At 39.6% G+C, this 6345-nt stretch overlaps 1 long non-coding RNA gene across 3 annotated transcripts; it reads right to left on the reverse strand.

The window, feature by feature from the left end:
- Positions 1 to 342: 342 nt before the first annotated feature.
- LOC118470546 (uncharacterized) lies at positions 343 to 4886 on the reverse strand. Of its 3 annotated transcripts, XR_004847652.2 has the most exons (4): positions 4689 to 4882; positions 4483 to 4611; positions 4100 to 4196; positions 343 to 3724 (listed from the first exon to the last, which is right to left on the reverse strand). It is a non-coding gene; the product is annotated as an uncharacterized LOC118470546 (long non-coding RNA). The 3 variants fall into 3 exon arrangements; XR_004847653.2 differs by lacking the exon at positions 343 to 3724 and having other exon boundaries at positions 3900 to 4196; positions 4483 to 4614; positions 4689 to 4886; XR_004847651.2 differs by lacking the exon at positions 343 to 3724 and having other exon boundaries at positions 3900 to 4196; positions 4689 to 4881.
- Between the last annotated feature and the right edge of the window lie 1459 nt (positions 4887 to 6345).

Below are 6345 nucleotides of genomic sequence, written 5' to 3' on the forward strand. Positions count from 1 at the left end.
GATGTTCCTTGCAAACTGTAGTGGAGGCATTCATTACAGAGCTGGCATTATTTCTGCTCACTGGCTCAAGAAGTAACTGTTAACTGTGTCTTCGTAACGCTACACAATTTCTGCAGCTGATAAAATGCAAGTTAGAAAGGACTGTGTGCACACAATAAAACCATAGTAATTAACAACTGGAATGATTACAGATGGTGGGGCTTCCTGTCACCTATGTGTCTGTATTGGTACATGTGTGCGTGTCTAGACTCCTTCCTCTGTGTAATTGCTGCTTCTGTGCACTTGTTTAACGCAGTCTGATTATTTAAAACACTTATGAGTGTTTCTTTCAAATCACACTCCCACACACAAGCATTTCTGGCACAAAACACATTCTTTATATCAGCCACTTGTGACTGCTGTTTCACATTCATTGGCTTTACATATTGTATGGCTGAAACTTAATACACAATATAATTCTAATATATAATTGTGAATCTATTGTACATACATGCATTATTGTATAATGCAGATTACACACTAACCAAGAATAAAGTGATTACCATTATGAACTGAACTAACTTGTCACTCCAGAACACAAATTGTAGTTTAGCTGGAAACCACCCAACTGGTTCCGGCTGACTCGCAACTATGCACCAAAACCACGGAAATCTTCAAATATTCATAACAACTATTACAACTGAGAAGTTGACAGAGGAATTCAAGAACTCAATTCCAGAGAAACAATACCAACACTGAGAGGATTACGATTTGAGTGCTTAGGTCCTGTGGATGATCTTAGCAATGAAAAAGGGAAAAGTAAGTGGCTGTTTTGAAAAATCACAACAATAACCTTTAATGCATTATTTGACCTGCTTTAATTGGGCTGTTTTAAAACTGTGTGGTGCACTAAAAAAGATCAGAATGGAATGGTCCAAAAATATTATAATGCATTTTTGTACACTGCTAACATGTTCATATGGTGTTTTTCTATGTTCTAGAGAACATAGTATGAGTGAAATGGACAGTCAAGCTGAGTATTTCTACCTTAAAACTACAGAGTATTGATGAAACAGATTCACATAGCCAAAGTTTCATGTTTCAATAAACCAATCTTACGAGCTCACAAGGTGAGCATTTTTTTTAAATAGTGTTTCAGTACAGACCCCGCAGCTGTCCACAGAGAGAGTTTGGTGGAATGAAACCCCATAGCTATGGGGTTCAATCAGTAGTGACTTTAACTTCTGTTTGGAGGCAAGTTTGGTTGAATCTGAGCTTGTCACTTAACTTAGAAGTAGATGTACTATTTGGAAGCATTTGAAAATTCATTTCTATTTTATTTGATGTACGGTATGTTTTCCCTGATCTGCCCCAACACAACCACCTGCCTAATATTGTGAAGGTCCTTCTCATGCCACCAAAACTGGCCTGACGGAACACGGACAGTTGACCTCTTGTGGTGTTCTGTGAGGTCTGACTTTGAGTTATTGGCAGCAGATCCTTTGGGTCTTCTTGTTTGCAGGGTTTGGACTCCTTCGATCTGGCTTTTTATGATGCATCTTGGAGATGCTTGACTGAATTGCGATCTGGGAACTTTGGAGGTTGGGTCAATGCCTTGGGCTCTGTGTCATGTTCCTTGAGCTCTTCCTAAGCAGTTTTTACAGTGTGTCAGGGAGCATTGTTCTGCTAGAGAGGGCTGACATTGCTACTGGAGTGTGCTTTGTCTGCAACAATGTTCAGACGTGTGGTACAAGTCGAGGTAAGTCAGACTGGATTGTTGGGAGCAGTCTACCAACCATTTACAACAGTAGATGCAGAAAGAGTGCTGTCTGCATCATGAAGGACTCCCCTCATCCTGCACATTCACTCTTTGCTCCTCTGCCTTCAGTTAGGAGGCTGTGGAGAATCCGGGACACGACTACCAGGCTGATTAACAGCTTCTTTCCAGGAGACTGTTGAACTCTGGAGGTGCTCTGTAGCTTTTCCACCTACATGCAACTACAAACAATTTTTACATGTGCAATACAGACCAATGGACCTAGTTCACAACACAGCCGATCAACTGCATTTGCACACATGCCTATTTATCTGTTTATCACTTGTAATCACTTGATTATATTGCTTTAATTGTGCTTTTCATTCCCTTTATTTATATATTTTTTATTTATTTGTGTGGCTTAAAACCAGGACCCAAGTACCTTATTTTGTGCCTTCTCATGTGTATACATGTGCTGGTATGACAATGAAGAACTTTGAATCTTGGATCTAGAATCTTGAAGGTAATTACCACATGAATGCCAGGGTTTCAAAGTTTCCCAGCAGAGTATTTTATTGTAATGAGATGATTCATTCACCTGTCAGTGGTTTTAGTGTCATGGCTGACTGGTTTACATGAAGATCATTATATAAATATTCTATCTGACATTTCGTCTCTGACCTCATCACTGTCTGCAGGAACTAAGTCAACAGCTGGATGTGGGGTTGGTTAGCAACAGCAGCAGTGACGGCAGCAGAGTTTCACCCAGACTACAACAAATGTCTTCTTATATGTGGATGGTATTCACTGTATTTAAGAATTACATAAGGGGCAGAGCTGAACACATGGATTGGCTGCCTGAAGTAGCTTTTTGCTCCATCATAACACAAAGATGCTGTTAAGCTTCCAACATAAGTCTTCAGTCTCTGCATATGGCTTACCATTAGCTCTCAAAACAGGAACTCGAATCAACATGATCAATGGGAGGAAATAAGAGATGCCTGCTGTTATCAGAGAGCACAAGCACTTTCAATTATAAGCCTCCACTCTGGAAAAAAAAAATAAAATCTGCACATATCACCACCGACAGAAATAAATATTAGAGAATAAAATATTCAGGATCTTGAGGAAATTATGTGACAAGATGTAGATGCTTGCATTTCAACAAATTGTTTTCCGCCACACACGTACACACACACACTTTTCCACTCAACTTAGGTCTTCCGGCACAGATTTCAAAGACCTAATGAGCCTGAAAATACCACACTTGGCTTCTAATGAGAGAGCTACTCCAAAAAAGCTTCAAAGATTGTCAGATGTCTCAGTGTTAGCAGCAGCTACTTGGTGGAATCTTCTGATTAGAAATGTACAGTGTGAGTTTAATCAGTCTGCTCTAGATTTAATTTACACAATGTAGACTAAATGTTTCACTGCAGCTTTAATGAGCTTTACATGACTGACAGCATATTAGTGAACTGATTTAGTACTATAACAGGACAGCTTGGTTACTGACCCTTGCATTAATTGTAAAACGCATTTAAGAACATATTGGCCTTGGTGGCATTTAAAAGAATTTCACATAAATATCAGTGTAAGGGAGAATTATCCATAAAACGTAGGAAACACTGTCCCAGCTGAAAGTACTGTTAAGAGAAAGAAAAAAACTTCCAGTGACTGTTCTCAGTTTAAAAAAGGTGCACTCTTGCTTTGAATTATGCAGCAGCATTAATGTGATGAACACAATGTTTTGATTAATGAAACAGCAATATTTCTTGTGAGTCTTGTGGCAGATTAACTCATCTGTGAGGATGTGTAATCAATGTAACCTCATTAGAATAATTTTGACTTGCTAAATAAAATATGTTGTTCACAACTCACTCACACACCAAACACCAGCCACTCATCTCAGGAATAGTGTGGAAGGAAACGGACGTCCACTGTCACCAGATCTCTGCTGTATTTCAGGTTGATTTGGAGAAAGCAGTCATTCTGGGGGCAGAGATCAATACATGTCACGGTGCGACTCTACACCAGTACAATATACAGTGTACAAGTTCAAAATGAATTCAGATATCCGACAACGCCACCCTGGGAATTTCGCCCAGAGAATTATCCTCCTCTAACACTTGGAGGCACACAAATTCGTTACTCATGAGGCTTGAGATGTTTGTCCAAATTAAAACAATTTATTACAATTTTCTTAAAAAAAAAAAACAGATAAAAACATAACCATTCATACTAGGGGTCAAAGGAAAAGAAACAAAAGAAGAAATCTAATCAGTTGCTGGCCACCAAGTGGATGGGACCAGTGAAGGTGAAGGAAGTATAAATAGTATAAAAATGCCCCAAGCACACATGACATACACTCTGGATGTGAACCAATTCCTCAGGACCACAGCACACAGGAGGAGGGGGACGCCACCACCCGGACACCAGCACCAACACCACCAGCCCTCAGCAACTGAGAAGGAAACAAAAACAAATTACTGGCGGTAGAAGAGCAATTAATCCAACAAAATATACTAAGGAAACAAAATATAGTAAAAGGGAAGGGTTCAAGTTAAACTATATAAATCATACAAAACACTAAATGCCCCAAAAGAACAAAATAAACAGAAACAATAAATCAATAAACAAAATAATCCAAATCAAAACAATATATTTCTCAATCACACAATTAAAATAGTGTTCATTGGTGCATGCCATATATATACACATACAATGGCCAAACAATGATTAAAATTCACACACTGGAGCAGAGGTCTACGCTGGAGAAAGCCAAGCAGCGGTTGGAGACAGTGGAGACAAAGTGGCAGGAGACAAAACAGCAGTGGTCCCAGTCGGCTGACATCAGCAGCACACACGAGCACCCAGGCCTGCTAAAAACGACATTAGCATTACCATGCTAAATGCTAGCACACAGCGCAGTCGCTATATTGACAAACATACGTACCTGTCAGTAGCGGCAGGTACACACACATGAAGCCACATGAAGCCAGGAGCGGGGGACGCGCACACACACTCGTGCACCAAACGGGGACACCAGTCGCTGTATGGCACAAAGCAAATGCCCTAAGCATACCAGCAGAGAAGCTTTACCAGAAAGACAGCAGGAGCAGACATACCTGTCGCGCGGAAGTGACGCAACAGTGAGCAGGGGCGGGGCCACAGCTTAAATACTCAGTCCCTCTTCAGTGATTGGTCAGCAGATATACAGCATCAGTGAGGCCATAGAGCATTAGAGGTGCAATATTAATGCTGCTACATACAGACACCTGCAGGAACCCCTTGTGTAAATTACCACACATTGTTTGTCCTAGAAGATCAGGTCAGAAGGTGTCCCATATCTGGATTGGATTCAAAAGTGGTAAATTCTAATAAGTCTGCACTACATAGTACTTTTATAGTTTTAAAACCTTTAAATTGTCTCACATTCACACACTCACTGTTCAAAAGTTTGGGGACACTTAGAAATGTCCCTATTTTTTTTTTTTTTAAAGAAAAGCATTTTTTTCAATAAAGAAAACATTAAATGAATGATAAATCCAGTGTAGACATTGTTAATGTGGTAAATGACTACTGTAGCTGGAAACAGCTGATTTTTAATGGAATATCTCCATAGGGGTACAGAGGAACATTTCCAGCAACCATCACTCCTGTGTTCTAATGCTACATTGTGTTAACTAATGGTGTGGAAAGGCTCATTGATGATTAGAAAACCCTTGTGCAGTTATGTTAGCACATGGAGAAAAGTGGGAGTTTTCATGGAAAATATGAAATTGCCTGGGTGACCCCAAACTTCTGAACAGTAGTGTACATTTGATAGATGGCGTGCCATTGGAAGCCACTTCAGGTTCAATGTCTTGCCTATTTTGACACACGGAGGTGTTGAGAATCAACCTTTCCACTACAACTACAACGGTAGTTACAACTCCCGCCATACTGTTTAGCCTGATCCCAAAAATGCAATGAGGTTCTTGAAGTTTATTCCAGTTGTGCTCTCAAAATTTGATGAATGAAAACAATTCTGAACAACATTAAAATCCCCAAGAAATGAGCCAGGCTCAACTTGTTTCGTTGCAAAAGGTCAGCAGTGTCTGGAAATGAGCACTTGGGGCTTGCATAAAAACAGAGCTCATAAAGAATCACACTGCCCAGAATATTATTCAGTGAAGCACAGAACCCCAGTCACAGATCTGCGTGCACCTACCAATATTCACATGACTTCTGAAAACAGAGCTATTTGCCAGTGGTGACTCAAGCATGAGGAGTAGGAATATAATACAGATAATGCAGAAAAAGTAGCCTATTGCTTATAGATGATCTGTATGATAGGCATTTTGATTGTTAAACTGTGATGTTTGACTTGTCAATCTGGACACCACAGCCCAAGCAAATGCACACACGAAAAAATAATATTTACTTGACAAATGTGAATTATTTATTGGATAAAACTATGGGCACAACACTCATATCATTACCTGTATTAATGCAGATTTTTAATGGTAGTTATGATGAGGAAATAAATGGAACTTTTCAGAAATGGAAGTGACTGTTCAACTTATCCATATGGCATATTCTGATTGAATAAAAAATAATCCTCAAATCAA

The sequence above is a fragment of the Amphiprion ocellaris genome, chromosome 4 (genome assembly GCF_022539595.1).
Source record: "Amphiprion ocellaris isolate individual 3 ecotype Okinawa chromosome 4, ASM2253959v1, whole genome shotgun sequence".
Lineage (NCBI taxonomy): Eukaryota > Metazoa > Chordata > Actinopteri > Pomacentridae > Amphiprion > Amphiprion ocellaris.